At 37.1% G+C, this 26,976-nt stretch overlaps 1 long non-coding RNA gene across 1 annotated transcript; it reads left to right on the top strand.

The window, feature by feature from the left end:
- Window positions 1–799: 799 nt before the first annotated feature.
- On the top strand, window positions 800–26,976 carry LOC101176021. The gene is made up of 2 exons (XR_004028003.1): window positions 800–844; window positions 26,585–26,976. It is a non-coding gene; the product is annotated as an uncharacterized LOC101176021 (long non-coding RNA).

Raw genomic sequence — 26,976 nt, 5'->3', positions numbered from 1 at the left:
AGGATTTGTTTTTGTTCAAAAACTTTCATTCATTTATCCTGCAATTGTTTTTAAAAACTACGAAGCAATCATTTCACAGTGTTTCACATTTCACCAAGCACTTCTATGAGCCTATGTCATTTGGCTCTCAAAATAGAATAGTCCTACTGCTCAGGTGTCATAGTGGTCCTGGTTTTTTGTCTGTTTGTTTATTTGTTTCTAAGATAATGAAAGTGAGTTTAAGCCAATTTAAGTGACTCCAGTGGGCTCATAATTGAGTGTTAGAATCAGAACTTCAAGTCCTGTGTCTTTGCTACTAAATTCTCCCACTCTCTACCCTACTTATAGTGCTGATTAGGTGGCTTTTCTCTCATAGAATCAATATGCCACTGAAAGGGAGATTGCTTTCTTGTCTAATGCTTCTTTTGTTAGTTATACTTTGCCCCGGATAAATTCTCCCTTTGGAATTTTGCAAGGGATAAAAGCAAGCCCTACATAATGTGATTAACGGTTCTGAAAACCATTTTCCTTTTAAACTGCTTTGTGGATCATATATGCTTTAGAATTATTTATTTTTATTTTTATTTGACTTGTTTTGCTTCCTCCTTCCTCCAACACAGATTGCTTAGTGGGGGCCTACACGGTACAGATTTAATTTTAAAAGTGTATTTAAAGATACAATTTAAATACAATTGCCAGCACGGGTCTGGCTGAGTTGTCCTTCTTTCAATGTTGAACCTCCAGGAATGTCCGTTGTGCATGACATGAGGGCAGTTTTATTGACAGTTTATGCGGGCAGGGGGAGGTAAGCTCATATAACCTTGTTCCTTATGGAGGTGTAGAAAATCTGTAGCATGATGTAATGGTAAGCACTTGATGTTTTCTTCAGATTTTTCCTCATAAAAGGAACAGTTCTTACTGGAAAACTGTTCCAAACAGATGTTCGTAACTCTAGCGCTGGTATTGCTTACCCTTAGAGTATGGTAGGTCTTTGAACATTCTTCACAGGGTGCCTTATTCAAGAGGCATGACTTTGTGTGCAACATTTATGTTCACATTACAATAAGACTATTTATGATACTATGAGTTTTGACGTTACTCACGGGGTCCTCAAGTCAGAGAGTGATTAATATTTCGAGCTGTCTTTGAGCTACACACTTTTTTCTTAATATTTTCTTCTTTTTAAATAGCATGCAAAGCAGTTAAGAGACCAAATAAAACCATAAAGTGTAAAAAGGTTAAAAATGAGCAGAAATAGTCACCATTTCCAGGTTGTGATATACAAATATATCAACAAATGTCTATGTGTATGTTCGAATAAACAGTTTAAGAGTCATGTGTAGATTTACTTAGCTTAAAAATGGAAACCAGGAATATGAAAAAGGAGAAGATATTTAAGAAGACAAATTATTACAAAACAGTATCCACTGATCCTCTGTGAAATATGTCTGTTTGTTTGTTTGTTTGTTTTGAGACAGAGTCTCACTCTGTCGCCTAGGATGGAGTGTAGTGGTGCAGTCTTGGCTCACTGCAACCTCCCTCTCCCGGGTTCAAGCAATTCTCCTGCCTCAGCCTCCCGAATATCTGGGATTACAGGCTTGCGCCACCACTCCCAATTAATTTTTGTATTTTTAATGGAGATGGGGTTTCACTATGTTGGCCAGGCTGGTCTTGAACTCCTGACCTCAAATGATCTGCCTGCCTTGGCCTCCCAAAGTGCTGAGATTACAGGCATGAGCCACCGCACCTGGCCCAAAATATATTTTTTTATGCAGTTGTATTATGCTCAGTGATAAAAAGAATATTCTGACTTGAACATACGCGAAGTCAAAACTGTGGAAAGGAATTAACTACAGGGCTATTGGTTGTATTTTTTTTTAAAATTACATGAATAATTGTTGATTCCAGAGGCTTTAGTAAAGATTATATTCAGACAGAAACACAGTTTAAATCAAGCAATTGGTTATCTAGGGATGCGCCTACACAGCGAATGTATCAAACAGCAGCTTAAATTTGCAGGACTGGAGTGAGTACATGCAACTGGAAGCAGGGATAAGGGCTACTTGATTTCTAGTATGGTTGTTTAGGTACTTCTGGATGACTAATAATTTTTTTGGCCGGGCGCAGTGGCTCACGCCTGTAATCCCAGCTCTTTGGGAGGCCGAGGTGGGCGGATCACGAGGTCAGTAGATCAAGACCATGCTGGCTAACACGGTGAAAACCCATCTCTACTAAAAAAAAATACAAAAAATTAGCTGGGCGTGGTGGTGGGCGCCTGTAGTCCCAGTTACTCAGGAGGCTGAGGCAGGAGAATGGCGTGAACCCGGGAGGCGGAGCTTGGAGTGAGCCAAGATCGCACCACTGCACTCTAGCCTGGGTGAAAGTGCGAGACTCCATCTCAAAAAAAAAAAAAAGGATTTATTTTTCCTTTTAACTTTTATTTTAAGTTCAAGGGTACATGTCCAGGTTTGTTACATAGGTAAACTCATGTCACAGGGGTTTGTTGTACAGATTATTTCATCACCCAGGTATTAAGCCCACTACCTGTTAGTTATTTTTCCTGTTCTTCTCCCCCGTCTCACCCTCTACCTTCCAAAAGGCCCCAGTGTGTGTTGTTCCCCTCCACTTGTCCATGTGTTCTCATCATTTGGCTTCCACTTACGAGGGAGAACATGCTGTGTTTGATTTTCTGTTCCTGCATTAGTTTGCTGAGGATGACCTCTAGCTCCAACTAAGTCCCTGCAAAGGACATGATCTTGTCCTTTGTTTGTGGTGTAGTATTCCGTGGTGTATATGAACCACATTTTCTTTATCTAGTCTATCATTGATGAGCATTTAGGTTGATTCCATGTCTTTGCTCTTGTGAATACTGCTGCAACAAACATATGTGTTCATGTGTTTTTACAAGGCCTCTGTACTCACCATCAAATATAACCTCTGACTCTTGAGTCTCTGGGAACACACTCAAGACAGAGGAGATGAGAGCAAAAAGAGAGAAAGGGTGAGAGGAGAACAAGGGTTGTAAAACTAACTGTTGGGTACTACACTCGCCAGCGGAATGACAGGACCATTCTTATCCAAACCTCGGCATCAATCATATATATATATATATCCATACAACAAACCTGCGCATGGACCCACTGAATCTAAAATAAAAGTTGAAATTACTTAATAAAAAAGAGGGGAAGGGAGAGGGAGGGAAGAAGGGAGGAAGAAAGAATACAGTGTGCAGTTTAGCATGAGTCACGCTACAAAGCAGACAAATTTGTGTCACATAATGCTCATGATACCCATGGAAGCAGATAATGTTTTTGTTCCCAATTCACTGATGAAGTCAGTGAGGTTCTAACAGGTTAAGAACCGTGTCCATGTTACACACATAAAATGCTGTACCAGCTGGTCTATCGGAATCCAAAGTCCACGTGCTGAACTTCGCTGGCAGCCTTTGACTTAAAACTGGAGGAGCGTAAGGAGAAGTTCTGAATACAAAGTGTGGGACTAAACGGATGGTGGACTGCAGGGTTGGACAAAGAGAACAGTTTGACATAGTATCTCCAAGGTCAGTGGGCAAGAGGGTGTTTACAAAGTTCTTCAAGGGAGGCAGCTGTGGCCAATAAAAAGGGAATTTCAGAGAGAATCATGGGAACCTAGGGTGCTGTGAAAGATTAAAAGACAGAGGAGTCCCACAGAGAGAATTAATGAAAGACCACAAGCACAGTGGGAAGGCCAGGTAGCAAGGACCCTGCTCGGGGTTCAAGGTCAATAGAGTAATGATATGAGCAGCATCAGGGGGTCCTCACATGTGACAAACCCCAGTAAGAGAAATGGTGTTTATTTCATCACCTAGAAAAACACTGTCCGAGGAACTTTAGTTGTAAGGAAAGTGTTCTGTATTTATGCTTCCTAATGCAGAAACCACTAGCCACATATGTACTCGAAGTGTGGCTAGTGCAATTGAGAACCTAACTTTTTAATTAAATTGAAATATAAATAGCCACATGGAGCTCGTGGCTACCATATTGGGCAGCAGAGACTAGAGCTGTAGGATTACAGGGAGAGGCAAAATATAGATTGACCTATAACTGACATCAGATAGTAAGACAGCATTGATATCAAAACAGAGACTGTTAGGCCTTTTAGCACCTTGTCAGGAACTCGGGTGAGAGTTGGATAGTGTAGGCAAAGCAGCCGTTCCAGGCCTTTTTTCTGCTCTCACTGAAAGCAAAGAAAATTCTTCTTTCTTTCTTATCAGGAATCTGGCTTGATATATTCTCTTTCATGCATGTTCAAGCTCATTGTCCTCTTCCCTTGAAAGCAGAGTTATGTCTCTCCCACACTAAAAACAACAAAAATTACCAATAATAATAATAAAGGAAATACTTCCTCAGCCTTCCTTTTCCCTCCAGACACACTTGTCCCTCCCTCCTCCCTCACATTGCCAAGCTTCCTGAAACGGCATCACGTAGAAAGGATTTTCACATCTTTGTCCTTCATTCATTCTCTGGTCATGATCCTCTTGCTGAAAATAGGCTCACTTCACTGAAAATATTAACGTTGACAAATCCAAAGACACTCCTAATTTTTAACCTTAATTGAATCATGTGTGTGCATTTGCCCATGTTAAATAGTCTCAGAAAATCTTTCCTCCATTGGCTTCAATAACATAATTCTCTCTAGGCCTTTTTGTGCATTCTCTTGGTCTCCATATTTCATCCTTTTTTCTTTGCCAATTTATTTATCTACTTTTAAATGATGAGGTGCCATAAGGCTCTTCTTAAAGCTTTTGTTTTCTCCCACCAAAAATATTTCCTGGTCCTTCTCATTCATTAGAAAACTCTCTCAGGAGGCCGAGGCAGGCGAATCACAAGGTCAGGAGATCAAAACCATCCCGGGTTTAGTAGAAACCCCATTTCTACTAAAAATACAAAAAATTAGCCGGCCATGGTACCACACACCTGTAGTCTCAGCTACTCGGGAGGCTGAGGCAGGAGAATGGCGTGAACCTGGGAGGCAGAGCTTGCAGTGAGCTGAGATCGCGCCACTGCACTCCAGCCTGGGGGACAGAGCAAGACACCATCTCAAAAAAAAGAAAGGAAAGAAGAAAAAGAAAGAAAGAAAGAAAGAGAAAAAAAAAGATACTATTACTTAAGTTTGTGTCACCCACTGGTCCAGGCATTTTGTAGGGATTAATTTATTCACTGTTGATAACAGGGTTATACCAGATACTGCTATTGTCTTCATTTTACAGATAACACCGAGATTCAGAGAAGCTAAACAATTTGCTCAAGGCTGAACAGTTGCTAAGTTATGAGGATGGAGACTGAATTTAAGCACTGTAGCTCTAGGGTCCATGTTCTCACCTTCTATATGGTGCTGGCTGTATGATGACTCCATTTGTTGCTCATTCCATTTTTCTACAGCTCTCATTGAAGCACATTGATTAGTCCATGCATGTCCATCCTGATAACCCAATATGCAGCAAAAATGCTTTTGATGAGCACGTCTGCTGCCTGCCTTTGTGAATGTTCCAGTGCTTGCTCAAACTGAACAAGAACAAAATGGAGCTATTCTTTCCCAGCCCAACCCACCCTTCTGTATCAGGCTACAAGCATCACCAGCTACCTGAGAGGCCAGGTCAGGATCCAGGTGTTCATTCTGGACTTTCTTTTCACATTTCACACCATCTTATCTTTCGCATCCCCCGTTTCTTGGCATAGTTCAGGGCTGTATCATTTCTCAGTAGAATTACTCGCATACATTACTATTTGGCCAACATGTCCTAAGTGCACCCAAGCCCCCCCAAACACTCACTCATATAAACAATCCGGCCTTAAAACTCTTGCTAGCCTCATGTTTCTAAAATGCAAAACAGAATTAACTTTTTTTCTTATTTAAGATTATTTAATAGCTTCCCGTTAGACAATTTTAAAAACTCTCAAATGCTTTAGCATGGCAAGTGAACTTCACACATACCTTCCTTGCCTACCCATCCAACCTCGTCTCTCGACTCATACCTGTGTGTGGCTTCTTTAGTTTCCACTTTTAGCTCTCTAAAAACTATGCTACTTCAGTCTCTTCCATCTTCATATTTGTCGTTCCTCTGCCTAGAAGCACCTTGCCTCTTTCACGCACACCTTGCCTCACTCAGGACCTACTAGGACTTTGTCCTCGTGTTCCCCTCATGCCTTATATTTTAAAGACTTGACTATTATGTTTCAGTTATGCAGTTCCTCTTTTCCTCACTACTTTAAGAAGAGGGACTGTGCAGCATTTTTTTCCTCTTGCCACCACATTTTATTGCTTGGATCCTCAATGAATGTTTGAATGAATGAATGAATGGCTGAATGAATGTCATTTCCCCTTCTTACATGAGCACTTTGGCTATATATGAGAATGGAGAGGAGTCTCTTGGAAACTGACAACAAGAAATTTGGAATACTTCCTCCATTCCACCCCTTCTATCAGCCCTGAAACTCTCCTCTCTAGTCATGGTTTTTATCCCATTTTGAGGAGGGAGATGCCACTCTGGAGATTCTTTCCCTTTGGTAAAATGCTGTTGGCAAGTCTCTTAGAGCAGCAGGGTGGGGCTCTGGGGAAAGGAGGGACCACACACAAGCAGCAACACTCAGAGATTTTCATTCCTGCTTTATCCTCCATTATTGCACCCACTTCAAGAATGTCCTTAAGTCTGGCAGTAGGTATTGAGACAGCTACAAGAAAACATGTGGAAGCCCCAGAAAATGTATAATTTTGCCCGAAAAATACAGTCTCTTTGCATTTTCTAAAGTACAGTGAGAGTTTAGAAGCTATTTTCTGTTCTTGGGAAGAACGTGGTAGGGAAAAGATGGGGGCTGTGTTGATCCCACACTAGTAATGTAAAAAAAAATCTTTAAGGCACATTTTTTCGCAAAAGTATTGTGTAGCTCCTATGAACAAGGAGAGTAAAGTGACGTAGTTATTTCATGGATTGATGCTCTTCCTAATTATTGAGTAGCAACTATTGCCAAGGCATACCTCTCCTTGTGTGGGCCACATACCCATGACACCAACTCAGTAATGCTACTACTACTAATAACTACAATAAGAGCTAATATTAAATGTTTACTATTTGTCAGTCACTGTTTAAAATGCTTCACATAACTAAATGCTTAACACATAAGTCAATAAATCAAACAATATATAAAGATCTTTCCAAGGAAATCATCTAATTTAGGCAGTTTTTAAGGTTTATTATTTTATGAATGGCAAAAGTAAGGCCCAGAGTGGTTGATTCCTCAAGTTTCTACAGCTAGTGAGTGTAAAAGCCAAAAATCCTGGCCTATGACCAGCATCTGGGGAGTCAAAAGAACTCCACGGCATGAGGTTTTCAGTATTGAAAATGCTGTTCTACCTTTGAGGACTCTCCTCATAGAGACTGAATCCCAAATTCTGAAGCCTTATATGACCACAATTTTTTTTTACCAATCCATTAACGTGTTAATTGCATAGGTGTGCATGACTACCATTTTATATATGATTATATATAATTTAATTCACAAGTATAGAATATTCCTTAAGCTGCCCCAAATAAAGGCAATCTTGTGCTAATATGAAATCATCACATAAAGAGCAAACATCTCAGTGTGCCTGTGTTAGGCTCTGATTTTAAGAAAAGAAGGGGAATCCACACTGCCATCCATTAACCAGTTACAAAGCTCCTACTCTGTAACTGGTACTGTGTTAGGGCCTAGACAGAGAGATGGGAATAGCACTGCAGCCCTGCCTTCAAGTGTGTTTGGTGTCGTGAAAGAATCCATTTGTGTTCCTAGACTGAGCTATATTTTCCATGATTGTCATTTTTGTGTGCTTCTTAAATAGTAAGATTATTTTTCTTCGACTTATCTTTGTAAGAAGCACAAGCCATAAATACTCATAAAAAATGGAAAAGAAAGTGATAAAGAGTTGAGCAGATATAGGCATAAGAAACTAATGGTCAAGAAAAGAAAGAACATCAACTGCAAACATAGGAAGTGTCTGGAGAAACCCAAAGGCAATTGAAGAACAAGAGAGTACATTGGGGTCACACATGGGCCAGCCAGGTTTCTTTGGAGACAACTGTTTACAATGATGTCCAATTCCTACTTGGATGATCAAGCCAAAACTGGTATGTATCATATCTCCAGAGAAATGTGAAAGGGTGATGTCTTTAGCACCTAAGCCAGGGAACACCTGGGATATTTAGTAGAGTAATTGGATGTAACTTAACTAGAAAGAACTTTCAGATTCTTTCTCAGAAGATCATTAAGAGAATCAGGCATTATACTTTGAGAAATGTGACCATGCATCAAACCTACAACCTGAAAGAAGTCAAAACATTTTGAGAAAGCAAAGATAATTGCAGGAAGGAGCACTGGAAATAAGATAAAATTAAACTTTAAAAAGTGTTTTCCCAAGTGGATTTGTTTATTTGCCCGTTCTGAATAATGAGTGTGCAAAAGATTAGACAATTGTACTGTGGGCTTTGGTGAAGGCAAAGAAGGCTGCGGACTGCAGGAAAGCTGGGCACTCAGAGCAGAGGTAAGGGGAGAGGGAGGGAGATGCTTGTAAATGAAGGCAAAACCACATATTATAGAGGCTCACAATCAATTAAATATTTGAGTTTTATATTCACATGAAAACAAACAAAATGTCAGAGGTCTGTTGCCTGATCAGCTTTGGAAGCTTCAAATCGAAAATGGGCAAGGATTTTATGCTCTGCATTCAATTACTGAGTAGAACTCACTTTGACCCTCAAAACAAACAGGATATTTCACTGAGATCCAGAGAGCAGAGAGGAAAGGCTCTTGAATTCCATCTGATGCTACACTCAGTGTTCAGCTCTGTAATTCTCTCCACCAAACAAAAGAGCCAGCTGTGTCAGTGTCATCCAAAATCTGAAGTCCTTTCCAGCTAGAAGCCTCAGGGAAAAAAAAATTCTATACTAAAAAATTAGTTTATTTTCTGTGTAAATAGAATTCAGGTTAGAAGAAAAAGTCCCTTGTTTTTCATTTGTTTACAGACTCCTAATCAATTAAAATATGTATGAATCATTTTCTAGTGGAATTCATATGAGAAAGTAGAGCAAAGGGATGCATTTCAGATATGGGAGATGAGAACAAAGGAAAGGGGGATGAAGAGTAGAAAGGGAAGAAAAGAAAGAAAGAGAGGAGGAAAAGAATAAAGAGGGGGGAAGAGAAGGGAAAGAAAGGAGAAAACTAGGAGGAAATTTCCTCTTTCTGCTGAGATATTTGACATACATTATCAAATGTAGCCTCACGACTCCTCTGTGAGATAGGTTGTACAATTAGACCCAGATTAGAGAGAGGAAAGCAAAGCTTTGGGAAGTTTTGTAAGCCCAGTGTCTCATATTTAGCAAGAATTGGAGCCAGACATCCACCCAAGTCTATCTGTCACCAAATCCCATGCTTGTGAGGTCAACCTAGGATGGAGGGTGGGTGATATTCAAATTAGCTTAATCTATGTCCCATCTACCTGAGATAGATGTGTGGTTACCAGACAGTAAGCATACATCGTGCCCAAAGAAGTGACTTTCTTAGTGGGGTAAAATTCGGAAAAACCCATTTTGGCCAAGTATTTTATACACTATATGTAAATAGAGTAAAACATGATTAAAAACAAAATATCCTCTTTTTACCAAATCCCACTCAAGTCTCTACTTAAAAATAATCCATTCATTGGAATTCTCACATAAAGAGATGAGAAATGTATAGGACATTGAGGAAGTAAGACAAAGAAGGAAGAAATTTTTAGGGGAAAGAGTATCACCTTCTAACTAAAAATGGAAAACAGAAAAGACCGCATTTCCAGTGGCTTCCTAGACAGAAGTCTATGTTTCCTACTATTTGAGAATGATTAATGAATTGATCTCCTGTGTGTCACTTTGAAAACACACCAAATGTGCTTAGTTTGGCAGAGTAGTAGAGGAGGAACTATTCACACAGAACAAAAAAGGCTGCTGTTTGCCAGTAGCTATTAACTCGCGGCTATATCAACACTTGTGCAGTTAACAATAATCTTATCCAAGAGTCTATTCTTGTAGAACCTCGAGGGTTGAAGAAATATTTTATTGGCAGCATCCCTAATCTTATAAGTAGCAATATGTTTTGACAAAATGAAGCCACACAATTCTCACCTAGTCTTGGGTTTACTTTCTTATGAGAGCATTTGAGGCTGAAAATAAAAAGCATTCCCAAACTCCCACCACCTTCCCCTGTCTTCCGCAAAAAAAAAAAAAAAAAATAGGCTTTACACTCAAACCTTGAGGTTCCAATTTCTTTTAAATTTTTTAGTAGTCACAGTTTCTCTAAACTTATACCTTCTAGGCTTTTGAATCTAACCACCCTACATGGATGCATTTTCTTAACCTATGTGCACAAGAACACTTCAAGATTTTGTGATCAGCTACTGTTGAAATATCTCCTCTTGCTGTCATATGCTGACTCTTAGTTTTGGGAGAAACTACAAACCTCTACTTAAATTGAGAGTTTTTAGGTATTGAAATAGTGCCCACAGCAGGAAAAGAAGAAAATTGGGTGTAGTGGCAAACTAAATTTATAACAGAAAGTGGAAAAAAATAGCCTAGAGCACACATACAAAAGTTCTACTGGGAATTAATCATTTCTATCTATTGGGTCTAGTATGGAGTATAAAGAAAGGAAGATAAGTGTTATGAACAGACAGCGATGAGTCCTCAGCAGTAAGTTGTTGCATGAGCCTAGCAAATTGTTGACTCTATCTTGTGATCTATCTCCATAGCTCCATGTTCTACTTCTTGAGCTTCTTGAGACTTTTGTTCCACAGATTTATTGAAAAAAAAATCCACTGAGTGTTTATAATTTGCTGAGAACTCTTCTAGATACTGGAGCCATAAAATAGATTGAAACAGGTTCCCTACCCTCAAGTTCCCTCCCCAGCTCATGTCCTCTGAGTGGAGATAAGGGCAGCATATGAATGAGTGATTTGAGAAGAGTGGGAAGATGGTACAAGTCCCCTGCACAAAAGAGATGCTGGCAATGGCAAGTTTGTACCTCATAAATTATAGTCCCTCAACAATATGGTTGTTGCCACCATCTTCATCCTGACATATGGTTTCGTGGCATAACATTGGCAGATAATTACCTTCTAGGAGACCTGCCTGCATGACCCCACTGTTATTTTAATGTAGGGGCTCCTCATGAATACCTTTTTAAAAAAAAAAAAACAAACAGAAGTGCAAGTTATGGTGTTGACGGTCTAGTCCTTGTTCTACTTCATTAATTGTCCATAGTAAAACTACTTAATTTCCACATCTGTTTGGGTTTGTTTTTTCACTTTTCCAGTAAGTGAATTGTACATGATTCTCTTTAAAATTCACTCAGCTTATAATTACTTGATTCATCAAAGACAAGCTCATAAATTCACTTTTCTTCAAGCAATACTTTTTCTGAACATTTACTATTTGTACTGCACTCATCTAGACATTCAGAACATAAGGTTACATGTAAGACCTGCTCCTTTCCCTAAAGTTGCTGAAAATACAGCGGGAGATATGGCAAATCCGTAAAAGAGGTATAACCAAATTAGGCTATGAGTACTTACATAAACAAAAGGAGTAATTAATTCTGATGGGGAAAATGGAAAATATTTCCCAAATGTAACACTTAAGTTGAATATTAAAGACGTAGAAGTATACCAGGCAAAAAAACAAAACAAAAAAATATGCTCAACTGATGGAACTTCATGAGTAAAATATTTGGCAGGAAATTAACAGTACCTAAAACTTACTGAGCATTTATTAAGTGCTAAAAGTTTCCTATGTATTAACTCTCTTAAATCATTACCATAACTGTAGAAGGTAGGAACCAACATCTCCAGTATAGAAATGAAATACCCAAGCCACAGAGAGGTCAGGTAGTTTATCCAAGATAACAGAGCTAACAAAGATGGAAATTTGACGCCAAACAGTCTGAGTCCATCTGTACTTGAAACCCCCAGCTTATACATGTCTAGGAACAGGGGGCAGTCTAATATGGCTAAAATATAAGGTGGGATATAGAGGAGGATAAAACAAGGAGAGGATAATGACGCCAGCCTATAAGGGCCTTGAATGCTGTGCTAAAAAACATGGACATTATCATACAGTAGGAGGAAGTGGGTTGGAAATAAGAAAAACTACAGTGAAAAAAGATATGACAAGTGAAAGCAACAGAAGTTGTCATTGCTAAGGAGACATGGGGACAACAGGGAGTGATGAGGACTGTAGTGACATAGAGAAGCCTTACATTTGCAGGAGTATGTGGGGACAGCAACTCAGTCCAAAGGGAGAAATGTCAACCTACCATTCATTGCTGGTTGCTCTTTTTCAAGAAAAGCAGTAAATATCATAAGTTGATTCTACAAATTATTAAATGTTGACCAATCAAAAAAAATTTTAGACCATGGACTAAACAAAATATTCCTGCTGGCACCCAGATTGAAATGGAGAGATATCTGTGCTTTTAGAAATCATTTCTTCTATTTTTTTAACCTGGGAAGCAATGTAAGCTTATTAGTATTTTAGGAAGATAAATCCAGTGGTATTATAGAAAGTTGAGTTGAGAGGGAAGGGCCAGTGAGAGATTATTGCAGTAGGAAAAAGATGACAAAGTCTTGAACTAGTGGCAGTGGGAAAAGCAAGGCAGGAAAGGGTTTTCGGAGGATAATTGATCTGTTAAATGTGGCTGTGGATGAGAAAGAATGTATCAACAATAACCAGGACTGTCTAGCTCTGGTGATTAGAAGGAAGGTAATGTATTGATGGAGACATGAGACATAAAAGGAAGAGCACATATCTGGAGGAAAAGAGTAAGTTCAATTTGAAAAGTGTTGAAATTGAGTTTAGGAAGCATTCGAATAGTATCTAGCTCTTCTTGGCTTTTCTATTGAAAAGAATACTCATTCATCAGATTAAGTCAGATCTGATTCACTGATCACAACTGCTTCCTAGAAAACACTAAGAATTTAAAGTGTTGCTAAAAACTGTTTATTCTTGTGAGATTTAAGCACAAAATCAATTATCAACAAGAATTAGTAACAATAGGATTGCAAAGAGTATTCCTTTTAAAAAAAACTTGCTCCTCCTTACTTTCCTTTAAGTTTTGATTATGTTCTTCTGCAGGTATTTGTCTCCATTGCCATGGGCAGCAAATCTATCAAGGGAAATGGTGTTTGGTTTAGAATTTTTTTTTCAAAAAATCATCTTTGAAACTTTGCTTGTAGTTTTGTATTAGTTTTCCTATACTTATACAATCAGGTTTCTATGAATTTATATTATTTAATGATTATAATGTACATTTAGTCAGTCCTTATTGGTAACCATAAAGTTTTGTTCCATTAATCCATTTTAAATGACTTTGTAATCAAATATTGTATAACCATAGATCTATGAATATTAATTAGAGACTGAATTAAATAATTTTTAGTTCCTTCTGATTTCTGTGGATTTTGATTTGATGAATTCTTTGGGGTAAGGAAAAATGGTATACATGGGTTATAAGAGGTTTAGGAGTCAGTTAAATGGAGGTGTCTAATCCCACAGATTGTATTACACATGCGTATATCTTTGGTTTGCCAGCATGATGTATGATTTTTTTAAAGGAGATACAACTTTTCTAACAGGAAACTTCACATGCAAAATACTTGGATTTCTAATTGCCTTGACTGATCAAGAATTCTGCCAAGGGTGTGTTAAGGGTGTGTGTGTGTGTGTGTGTGTGTAAACCACCCACTCTTCTTTTAAACAAGGCTCAACCTACTCTAAAAGAAATTAGAGTATTAGAGTTATATGAACCAAAACGCATAAAACATATATTGAGATCAGTGGAAAATAAGTAGGTAATGTCTTAGGATGAGTATATATGTATACCTATGAAGACACGTGTATTTTGTTCATTCAGCAAACATTTATACCCATCCCACTTGAAAGACATTGTGCTAGATGGTGCAGGGAAACTCTAGAGAAAAGATGGTTTCTGACCATAAGCAACACACAATCTGAGGACACATAAATAAGTTTAATATGAAGCAAAAACTGCCAAAAGAGAAGCAGAAGGTAAATGTTATTAGAGGACTCCAATAATTTTAAAGTTGATGAGCGACCAAAGAATTTTTGTTGACAAAGTGTGGTCTTCTATTATCTTTCTACCTTGTTGAGCTATTTCTCATTGACCTAGCCAACATAAACTCATAAGACTTTTCTGAATCCTTAAACTTTTACACTTTAGCACAATTCCTTTTAAAGAAGCAGCTCCAGCCTCTGATCAATAAAACTAGAAGAAGCCACCCTAAAATTAATTCTTAAATAATATCAAGCACTATGCTATGGAACAGTATTGCTATTCTCAAAAGTAAGAGTGTTGGGGAAATATTCATTATTTTCACAGATCTTGAATTCCAAGAACAGTTTGTGGCTCATAAAGTTCTTTCTTTAGGACTGCTATGTCACTCACCCTGACTGGTACATGGGAGTCCTAACACACTCATAGATATTAATAGGATACCTTTCCTTCCTATACTCTAAACTGCACTATATATGGCTGTAGTTAAATTGACATTCAACCATGACTACTCCAGCCTCCTTTTATAACTACATCATTAATAGAACTCAGTGTGCATAAGGCTGCTCCAAAAGCTCATGTCCTTTGTGTGACTCTGACTTCTTTTACTGAGACCAGATAGACACTTACTAGGAAGGCACTATTGGGAAGCTGGGTAGTGGCCACAGTAGGGAGGGATCCTGTAAATTTGTCTTGACCTTTGGTTGCCTGCAGTATGCTCGCCCTTTGGCCATGTAGAGCAACATCTTGAGGAGTTGGCATTGTCCTATAAAATGGAAATATGGGATGTTTTGCTTCCGTAAAGAATAGACATGAGGGATCCTCAAATACCTTGAGATAATAAGATAACGCACATATTTTTCAAAACAAAAAAAATATTTTTACAGACGAGGACACAAATGGCATTTAGGTGACTCTCCCAAGGTCACATAGTGAGTGGATTAAAAACTTCAATTCAAATTTCAGGCATCCTGAGTTAAAGCCTAGTGATCTTTTCTTATTCTTGTTCTTTCAGTATTTTATTAAACATGTAAATATTAACCTACTCAATCCTCATAAAAACCCAATGTTTTTTGTTGGCACGGCAGATGAGAAGTTTTACTCCCCCACTCTCCAGTGAAACAGGTGAAAATTATTTTTAAAGGCAACTATTTAAAATCTCTGATGCAGATAATTTTATTTCCATTTTATATTAATAAGCAAAGGACTGAGGCATAGAATGGTTAAGTAAATTGCATAAGGTCATGTGGAAAAGCTGAGATTTGAACCTAGTTGGTTGGTTCTAGAGCATAACCTCAGGGTGAGAATCCAGGCGTGACAGGCACCATGTTCCTAATTACGTTATTCTAGAGGAAAAATGGTATCCATGGGATATAACAGGTTTAGGAGTCAGTTACATGGAGGTGTCTAATTCCACAGATTGGATTACACATACAGATGTCTTTGGTTTGCCAGTATGATGAATAATTTTTTTAAGGAGATACAACTTTTCTAATGGGAAACATCACACCCAAAATACATGGATTTCTAATTGCCTTGACTGATTAAGAACTCTGGCAAATCCTGACCCCTCCTCACGAGCATGTGGCAGCTCTTAGCTGGAGAAGAAGGGCAGTGGCACCACTTGGATGAATGTGTTCACCAATGTGTGCTGCCTGGCCTGTATCATAGTATCCAACTGATTTCTCTAGGGCTTTAATTTCATGTCTTGCCCCACACTAAAATGATGCCTAAATAATGCTTACTCTGGGAGGAAGATTTATTCCTGGCGGAGGCAGGAGGGGAGTTGGGGGGGCGCTGGGGGGAGCAGACTTTGGAGTCAGACTAGCTGGTCGAATACGAGATCTGCCTGTTACTCCTTGTGTGACTCTTAGCAAACTAAACCCTAACTTAGATAGCTTCTGAAAATTCAGTTTTGTCCCTTATAAAATGAAAGGCTAACAGTAGCTGAGTCAGAGAATTCTGCCAGGTAAAACACATAGCAGAGACCCTGGCATATAGAAGCCTTTTCATAAATAATATTAAGCACTTCCTAAACATTATTAAGCACTGCTTAATATTAGCTGCTAAGCTACTATTGTACCTTTTGTAATTTTTGTGGTGAAAGGGAAATGTTTATGAAAATTCCTAAAAGCACATGATAATAAAATTGTCAATGAAAATATTGAATCCTAGAATAAATTGATATGGAAAAATATTCAAAGTAGCTTTAGGTAGAGATGAGGAGATGATTAAAAATTAACAATTTAAGTCATAATGGTGAAAGAGGAATAAAAGACAAGTAAACGAAATATCTAGTGATGATCAAGATCTGTAGAAATAAAAAGAAGAAAAAGTAAGGTTTTTGCAGAAGGAAAGAGAATGTGTACACTGGAATGAAAATTGGGGGGAAGTTTATTGAGGAAAAAGAAAATAAATAAGGGAAAGGACAAAATTATCACTAAATAAATAAAAGGAAACGCCTCCAAAAGTCCAAAATAAATGAAACTCAAATTCAAAACAAAAAAGAGAAAAACGGGAAGAAATATTGTGTTTCCATAAGTCTGTGGATTATGAGGAATCATGAAAAGGAAAAAAGAAGTTTGGCACAAAAGCTTGAAGGATAAATACGAGCACATCACAACTGAAAAGAAGATAATGAAAACAGATAATTAAAATGCAGAAGCTAGAGTTACAGCCTTTGGAACTCAAACTAAATAAACTTGTTTTATTGTGAGTCTGGAAATTGGGAAATAGCTGTACTGAGAGTGAGTATATCTGCAACCATCACATTAGCTGACAGGGCATGTAAACATTTCAGAGGTAAATGAACTAACTCTGAGATGGGTGATTATGGATGCCAATTGTGGAAAAAGAGTTTATGTGTAAGAGAAAAAGAAAAGTTCAACTTTTCAAATCATTAATATCGTCCCTAAAAGCTGCATATGTTGGAAAATATACTTGGAAGATAACCTTATTCCTACAGAACAGGAAGATGATTCAAATTCTAGAAGAAATATCCAAGGTGTGAAAAATTTTGTTCCTTTGTCAGGACATCGGAGTCCATCGAGAAAGTTCTAGAGGAAGCACTCTGAGAAGAAGAAATGCAGCTCAAAGAATTAATAGGCTGAAGATATTTTTACTTTCAGATACATTTAATGAGCGCAGTAGGGGGAAGATAAGGATGAGAAATTACCGCATAAATCAGAGAGCAAAATGAGGGCCATTTGTATTGATACAGTCAAACTGAAAGAAAGAAAAAAAGGAGGGTAAGGCAAAAATGAAGGTGTGTGCTACAAACCTCTTACTGTGTTCATGAAGAGACGAGAGGTTGATGGGTTCAGAGTGCAAATGGACGGCAAAAAAAAAAAAAAGATATGGAAAAAGAAATTGGATAACTTAACGTTTCAATTTTAAGAAAAGGCCTTTAAAGAAAATTATATGGTTTCCCAACAGAAAAGAAGCCCAAGATGAAAAATCCAGTGATTCAATATGAGACCTCCCTCTACAACCTGGAGACTGGATAATCAGTGAGTTGACAAAGAGAAGTGTCCTCAGTCCCAGTGGTCTAACCCTAAACTGTATATCTTATTTTAGCTAAAAAAATCATAAGTAAAAGTGAAATAACTAACACAATAAAAGAATCTTGTGATCGTGTTTTTAAAGGATGTTTGAGAAGGTATGAGGAACTAGAAGTGACAAACATCACTGTCTTGATAAAATTGGTTTTCCAGGAAAAGATGCTAGTCTGACAAGAGGCAGGATGTGGCCGGTGCAGTCCTGGGCCACCAAGCTATTTAGCAGATTGTATTCTGGTATCATGACAAAGAACATAGCTAAGGCTATTTTATACCATTCAGGTCAAGAAAAACTTGCAAGGAGATGGTTTGTTAGATAAGTTGGGAACACATGCGAATATGTTATATATCAGGTCTAGAGCCATCACCATAGGAATACGAAAAATAAATTAAGATGATAAGGGACTGAGGTGAAGCTGTTTGTTATGTACTTGTACATGACACCTTCAGATTTTTTCCAAAGAAAAGACATGTTCGATTTGAAAGAAAGTAAATGTAAAGATGAAAAAACAAACAAACAAACAAAAAAGAGTGAGAGAGAGAGACTGATAAGCCGGATGGTCCCAGACATATCTTATGCAGCTGAGATCATCCTGGAAATAATGAAAGCAAAAGAGATGAGGTAATTTAAAATATGTGACAAGTACACAACGAAATATGCAGAAAAGTACAATACAATAAAAGGAAAGGAAAGAGACTTATATTGAGACAGCATAAGGTGACAGATGATCTCTATGCCTCTTATTATTCAAATTTCACAATGGAATTATAAAATGTGTCATCATCTCCATTTTATACATTAGAGAATTGAGAATTAGGCAGGTTAAGCAACTTGTCCAAGGTCACACAGTAAACAAATAGAGAGGTGAAATTCAATTTACTGTCTATCTTACTCGCAAGCTTTTATCTACACACCATTGCCTTTCAAAACAAAGACATAAAAGTGAGAAATAAAGGGAAATATAATTGTATTGAAGCTGTATAGTTGAAGGATGGGTGTATTGTCTATAGAGCATAAGCCTGCAACAAATTTTTTAAAAAGAAGAAAGAAATGTTGGCATGATTTCCACTCACTTGTCAGTTAAAAGAGAATTCTCCACAATATTATGCAAAGGTACATCTGACCACATGAATACTCAGGAGCTGGCCTGTGTGTTAAATATCCATGTTAAAAGCATAAAGCTGCAACTTTGACTGAGAGTTCCTGTTAAGAAAATATCCCTTTCTAAAATAATACATAATTAAAGCAGATTAAGTATTACTTGACTTCTCTTTTGCTGCTATTCAAATGTTACTGCATTTTTTGCTGCTATTCAAATGTTATTGCATTGTGCATAATTAAACCAGCAGTTATCATTAAAGTGTTCCATTAGGAAGCTCTAGGTAGGATAGACTTGCTGTCTTCACCCAAAGATCACTCTGGGGATTGCATACCTGGAAAATTTTCATTCCTTGAGGAATCCTGGAAGGGCACACTGATGGATTTATAATAGGGCACCATACTTTTCTTTTTTCCCCCTGATGAAATGGTGCCTATACTTTGTCTCTAAGGGTACACTGTCTTTTTAATTTCCAGGAGTCACATAATTGAACAATGAGATTAATAAAATGAAAATTAACATAGAATAAATGTTTAAGTATATTTTACTGAAAAAATTAAGAAATATGTAAAGTTTTGGCATTACTTTTATAAACATTTTTATGCAGCTGGGCATGGTGGCTCACGCCTATAATCCCAGCATTTTGGGAGGCCAAGGTGTGTGGATCATCTTAGGTCAGGAGTTTGAGACCAGCCTAACCAACATGGTGAAACCTTGTGTCTACTAAAAATACAAAAATTAGCTGGGCATTGTGGCAGGCACCTGTAATCCTATCTACTCGGGAGGCTGAGGCATGAGAACTGCTTGAACCCAGGAGGCAGGGGTTGCAGTGAGCCGAGATTGTGCCACTGCTCTCCAGAGTGGGCGACAGAGTGAGACTTTGTTTCAAAAAAAGAAAAATTTATACACACCATAAGATGACATTTTGCATGGAATACATTAATGGATTACAGGTAATATTATAGGTAATACTTTTCTGCATTTCCTGATTTTTTACAGTAAAAATACATGACTTTTTAAAGTTTAATAGTGTGGATTCAAAAGAAATACCTATTTCAATTCACACTTAGAGATTAAAATTGGGTTAATTATCACACTGACTGAGGTAAACTTAGTGATTTTTCTAATACAGAATATTTATGCACCTAACCAGAATGCATAAAAATTTAGATGTCAGTTTACATCCTAAGCAAAAACTGTTGTAAACCAATTAAGATTATAGTCAAATGAATGAAACTTTAAAAGTTGTGTAGATCATGATTTCAATTAGTAATAATAATAACAATTGCTGTATTTACTGAGATTACTATAGGCCAGGCACTTTTCTAAGTGTTTCCATCACTTAACATGTTTGAATAATCATGTGATATAGATGCTGTGATCGTCCTAGTTTTCACCAATGGAGGGGCTGAGGCAATGCTAAAACTGTTTTAATGACATTCTTGAAAATTAATTATAAGTTTACAAAAATAATGCCTTGTGAATATGTTGAAATAAATCAGCCAAGATTGATGTTTTCATAGATGATCTTAAGAATATTTTTATTATGCATCTACACGTACATTTATTGCAGCACTACTTACAATAGCAAAGACTTGGAACCAACACAAATGCCCATCAATGATAGACTCAATAAAGAAAATGTGGCACATATACACCATGGAATACTATGCAGCCATAAAATGAAAGAGTTCATGTCCTTTGCAGGGTCATGGATGAACCTGGAAGCCATCATTCTCAGTAAACTAACACAGGAACAGAAAACCAAACACCACATGTTCTCACTCATAAGTGGGAGTTAAACAATGAGAACACGTGGACACAGGGAGAGGAACATCACACACTGAGGCCTGTCAGTAGGCGGAAGGGAAGGGGAGGGAGGGCATTAGGACATCCATGCAGGGCTTAAAACCTAGAGGATGGGTTGATGGGTGCAGCAAACCACCATGGCACATGTATTCCTATGTAACAAACCTGCACCTTCTGCACATGTATCCCAGAACTTAAAGTAAAATAATAAATAAATAAATATGTGAAAAAATATATTTTTATTGTGCATCTAAAGGAAGCTAGAAAATATTTCTCCTTTCTTTTTTGAAATAAAATAGTTTAGAGCACTCATTGCTCCCAGTCCCCATTCTTCAAAACATGTGCATGGACCACCTGCATTGGAATCCTCTGGAGAACAGACGCAAATCCCAGAGGCTCAAAAGTCTGCATTGTTAAAATTCTTCCTAGCAATATTTACAACTGCTAAAATATAATGACTTCTGAGTTTATGTGGGAAATCAGAAACTTTTTTTTTAAAAATCATGAATTTCTGATTTTCACTTTCCAGTTTGACTCAATTGCTTTCTTATGTGTTATTGGAACTGAGATGTTCACAGCAATTTTTTTTTTTGCCCCACATATTCTTAGTATTCATCCCAGAATGCCAATGCCTCAACACTTCTTTCTCTACTTCCCCATTTCTCCCCTCCTACATTCTTGCGATTGCTGAGGAAATTGTGACTGAGATGGGAAGCGCATCTGCTGACTTGGGCCTAGTATTTCAGTGTCTGAGTTTACTTTATACCTTCCACATCCCATACCTAGTGGCCGTCTACACAGTAGTGGAATCGAATATCCCCATGTGGGAAGATTTATTTGTTTCTTCAAAGGATACAGGAATCAAAAGGGATCCAGTGGGGAAGAAAAGAGACTAGCTGCTGTCCTTCATGGAGGCAACATTCTGCTGGGAGAGGCAAGAAAAAATCCATAAATGAATAGAAAAATAAATAAGTACAATAAAAGTTCAGAGAGCGATAAGACCTATGTAGAAAAAATGTTAGAAGGGCACAATTACTGAGTGACAGATGGAGTAGAAGACGCTAGATTAGAAAGGAAAGGCCTTCCGGAGGAATTGGCATTTGAGCTGAAATATGAATGAAGTGAGAAAGTGAGCCATCCAAAAACCTGGGGAAGAGTGTTCCAGACAGAGAGAAGAGAAAGTATAAAGGCCTGAGGCAGGAGTGGGCTTAGCTTGTTCACAGAAAGCATGAAGGTCAGTGAACATGGCTGGAGCAATAAGCGTGAGGAGGAGAGTGGGGTGAGATGGGCAATAAGGTAAGGATTGCCTCACGTGTGCCATTGTAGCCTATGGTGCTTGGATTTCATTCTGAGTGTGATAGAGACCATTGGCCGGTCTTAAGCAAGGGTGAGAAATTACCTAATTGACATTTTAAAATATCGCTATAGCCAGTGTTCAGAGAATTATCAGAGCCACAGAAACCTGTCAGTAGGATGTTACAGTCCAGGTGAGAGAAGATTGCGGCTTAGTTGGAGTATTCACAGAATAGATGTTAAGACGTGGTCAGATTCTGTGTGTACACGTTTGTATTATGCAGTTAGAGACCATTGGAGTTGCTAATAGATGAGGAATGTGGGAGATAAAGAGGAGTCACAGATTTCCACAAGGTTTTGGGCCCAATGAAATGTTGACGCTAGGGACTGAGATGGGGAAGACAGGTTGCAGGAAGACTTACAAGTTCTGCTTTCGATACATTTAATCTGAGCATCAGTTAGCTGGTCAAAATGAAGAGCCAGTAGGCGGTGCAAGTCTGAACTCAGGGGGAGATGGGAGTAGAGATCCAAACGACAGAGGCATGGGCGTGTGATGGAATGCAAGTTCATGACTCTGGATGAGATCACCCAGGGAGGAGTGTACACACAAATAAAGAAGAGAAAGATACATGGATTCATGTGGCTCAGTGCCCGGTAGAAAACTTGCTCAAGCCTGTTGTTCTATGACAAAGGGTGTGGTTTTTTAACTGCCTGCAAGTCACAAACAGCATTGATCTGACAATAGGACCATGATATATGCTATTGTAAATAAATTGGAATATAAACGTTACCTGTTAATGTCATACAACCTCCCTTTTTGTTGCAATAAAAATTTGTGTGAATATATTAACCCGCCACAGTACAAGATTCATTTTTAGCAGTGAGTTTCAGTTTATCCTGAGAGGCAGGAAGATTCACTTATAAAAGCTGGTAGTACAATTGGGAAGAAAAACTGCCCTTTTGAGTAAGTGCTTTATAAAGGCAATTAAAGCAGAAAGATGTGTTTATGGGCTTTCACCCTTCAAAATGGCTATAGATCAAATTTATTAAAAACGTAATTTGGAAGAGAAGCTGGCAATAAAGTAATAAAAATGAAACGAATTTATCTTCAAAGTGTGTGGCGCTTTTAGCTCTAACCAGCCTAAAGACTTTTTTACCCCACTACAAGTAGGAATTCAAAACTTCTTTTCAATTCCAAAGCATTTTGAACTAGAATGTGGCTGGTGTTTATATGGTCACATGAGAGGTTATTCTAATAGCTCAGGACAGAAAATATAGATATAATTTGTATATTTCTGAAATTTAGCAGGAATAATTTTTAGGGTCTACTTTTAAAAAACCAATATAGCAAAGATAGAAAGAATTTGATGATGTAAACAAATCTACTATTAAAACACATGTATCCAAGTGGTTAAAAAAGGCAGTAATTTTTTGTACGTTTAAGTCAATGCTTTTTCCTGTTTTGCAAAGACACTTTATCTTTTTAAACTTTTTTTTAAAAAGAACATAAAAGAATATGTTTTAGATTTAGCAGGACACTGGAAATATGAGATGCTTTGAAAATTCAAATGACAGTGTTTCTTAATATTTCTCCTATAAAATTACTTTTTAGAGGAATTCATCTTATTTTAAGAGGAAATGTATAACCTTTTTCTCATTCAAGAATAATGTTCCAATGGATTGTTTTGTATAACAGAAAATATCTTTTCCAATAGCATTCCAACTATTTCAAAATCCTGTATTGAAACAAATTGAAAGGACCTAACATTCGATAAAGTTGTTTACCAGTAAGGAAGGGGCAGCTTATAGACAGAGTCAGTTTCACTGTATCGAAATAAACAATGTCCTGTAGTGTGTGTGGGTAGAGAGGAAGAGTGTAGTGAGTAGACGGAAAGGGTGATGAAATAAGGACAATGTGTGGTCACCCCAGTAAGATTAGTTGAACTAACTGTGTAGACAGGAAGGACAATTCTGACTTCACAGGGAGGCTCTGCTCATGGTGCCTTATCAGTATGTCGTCTCAGGATCAGCACTATTGAGAAATGTAAATCCCTATGTTTCCTTTCTTGCCTCTTGCCCACATTCCTAAAAGATTACACTTAACTGTCAGAGCTAAAGAGTAGATCTTCATCTTCAATTCATTCAACATGAAAAGATTATTATTAATAGCGCACTGAGCAAATAATGATTTCAAAGAGTCCTTGTTATTATATAAGCCTGCCTACAAGGTGATTTCAGAATAAGAAATGAGAAGTGTTTATTTTAGCAGAAATTTAATGTGCACTTGCCTTTCAAACTCTGTAACATCGTTGTAGTTCAAATAATTGAATATGGTTAAATGTCTACACTGATTGGATTATCTTGACATTAGCCTGAATTAGCTAGTAAAACAACTATTTTTAAAATTTAAGTAGGTTTTATTATTAATTGTAATTGGAAAGCACCATCCACTTAAAGTATTAATAATCACAGTTCTTCAGTGACATTAATTTAGAAAAAATAACAAAAATTTTTGCCTCTTCACAATTTATAGCCCAAACTACATGTAAATTAAATGCTGTATTTTTATTTCGTGCATAACCATTCACCCACCCACCCATACACACACACACACACACACACACACACACAGACACACAGACTCACACACACACATTCTCTGTGGTTTTCCTAGTTCAGGAAAGTGATTATGATCAAGCAACAAACCATAGTGGTTCTCCATTTGCTATGCTGACATTAAAATTAGAGAAAGGACATTTTAAAGGCAACAATTACCACCCAAGCCACTATTCAACTTCATATTTTTAGCTATAAAAATATAAAATAAAATAAGAAGGTTTTATGAGATCGAATGATTTTCCATCTATGGGCAAAGGAGAGGAATAACTGATTTGCTTTGTGAATGTATTTCACCAGTGTCTATATAGAACGTGACAGTTACCGACTGCACAAACTGTATCCTTTCAGAAATGTAGTAAATTTAAAGCTTTTTATGAGTCTGTGTGAACCAAAGACATGATAGCTGGAAAAATCACATGTTGAAAAGAAGTTTATTTTTACTTCAGTGTCTGCCTAATAGTGCAAACTTCATCTTTGCCTGGAGGTGGTATATCTATGTAAATGAAGATGGGCTAATAATGTGAATATGAAATGGGATGGATCTTCTGTCTTAATTTGTGTGCTATTTTCACATGAAGAATAAATGAGAACAAGATATTGATTACTATAAATTTTGTTCATTTTAGTATAAATATGTCCAAACACATTTGAGATTAAATGGCAGTTATATTTCTTAATTGAATGTCATTTTCTCCTTCTCTTTGATAGATATCATATAAATAGATGCAGACAGATCATAGATATAGAGATGTAGATATAGCTAGATCATAGATAGATAATACACATATATAGATGAATAGATCACAAATCTACCTACCTATCTATACCTCTATATAAAAAGGAAAGAGAGAAAGAGAGAGACCAAGGTCAGCAAATATCTCTGTAAAGGGCCAGATAATTAATATTTAAGGCTTTATTGGCCATATGGTCTCTGTCATAACTACTCACGTATTTTTGTGTTGCAGCACAAAAGTCTTAAACAATATGTAAATGAATCAGTGCAGCTGTATTCAAATAAAATGTTATTTATGGACACTGAAAATTAATTTCATATAATTTTTATGTATCATAAAATATTATTTTTTAAATAACTTCAAAATATAAAAACTATTCTTAGCTTGAGTTCCATACAGAAAGAGGCCTCAGGGCAGATTCGGCATGGGCCATAATTTGCAACCCCTAATATATATAACATTCAATTGTAATTTTTAATCTCAAAGAATCCCATGGCTCTTTGTAAAGCTGTCATCTCATTATGATTTGCAAACCTCTCCAGAGTAAATATAAACTCTGTACAAGAAAGTGAAAGTTGGTTTTAAGCAGAGGACTTTTTAAAAGAAAATGCAATCTTATTGCACAAAATGGAACACAGCCAAAACAGAAAAGCTCACACCTCTACTTAAACGAAAGTGCAAAGCAAGACTACATCTCAGCTAAATGTTTCATTATAGGATAAGTTAAGATGTATAATTAGTCAAAATAAGATCCCAGTATTTTCACAGTATTGCAAACACAGTACAATATTAATTTTCACATTATATTTTATATGCAAACAAATTGGGTTTGTCAAAAAAAAGTGTTGCTTTCCTCACAAAAGCTGTCTTTGATAATAAATAAGAATTCTACTGAAAAACTGAAGCTTTCCATATGTGACAAATTTTGGAAATAAGAATAAAAGAGAAATGTAGCATTCTGTCTTAAATACATAATTTTACAGATGAAACTTCTTAAACTAATGCTGAAAAATTTGAATACCCAACTCTATCAACATATGCAAAAGAATGAATAGATACATAAACAAGTGGGTTTTTTTCTTTGTTTGTTTTGTTTTTTAAGATTTCATTTAGCATCCAGGTCACTGATAGGGTGTAGACAATGGAAATAGTTCCCTCTTCCATTCAATTGCAATTCCTAATCAGTTGGATTTGTCATGTATTTCTTTCAAGAGAGTGCTATAAATGTTGCTTCCTATCCAATCTCGATATTCAAAATATTACTAATCTTTGTTTGTTTTTGATGAAGGGGTTCAGGCATTTCTGTTAAAGACTTAGACTTGAGAACTGAGCACTAGAACCTACATTCGAAGTGTTTCTCTCATTTCTTTCTTTGCCACTAGGAATTAAGAATGGGTCAATGAAATATACAGCCCCTTTCTGGAATGTACTTGTTCTGCCACAACCATGGATATCCCGACCTTTCTGTGCCTTTCAGGGACAAGGGTCATAGAGGAGTTTCAGACTCCCCCCCAAAACAAAACAACAACTGAACAATAAACAACAGAAAAATAACACAAAAAGATGGGGGTATACTCTTTCCCCTTTCCTTGTTTTCTCCTGCTACCAAAACAAACAACAAAAACTACATTGTCTCATTGGATGAGGAAGCTAAAATTTTGTAGCAGATCTATAAAAGAAAAGAAGTGGAAATCTACTCAAGAACTACTATAAAACACTGTATACAAAACAACCACTTCGGTTCACATTAAAAAGTGTTATCTGTTTCTTTGAA

Source organism: Nomascus leucogenys, chromosome 22a (assembly GCF_006542625.1).
Source record: "Nomascus leucogenys isolate Asia chromosome 22a, Asia_NLE_v1, whole genome shotgun sequence".
In the NCBI taxonomy this organism is placed as follows: Eukaryota; Metazoa; Chordata; class Mammalia; order Primates; family Hylobatidae; genus Nomascus; species Nomascus leucogenys.
The sequence above is the reverse complement of the archived record's forward strand: the minus strand, read 5'-3'. Positions and strand labels throughout refer to the sequence as shown.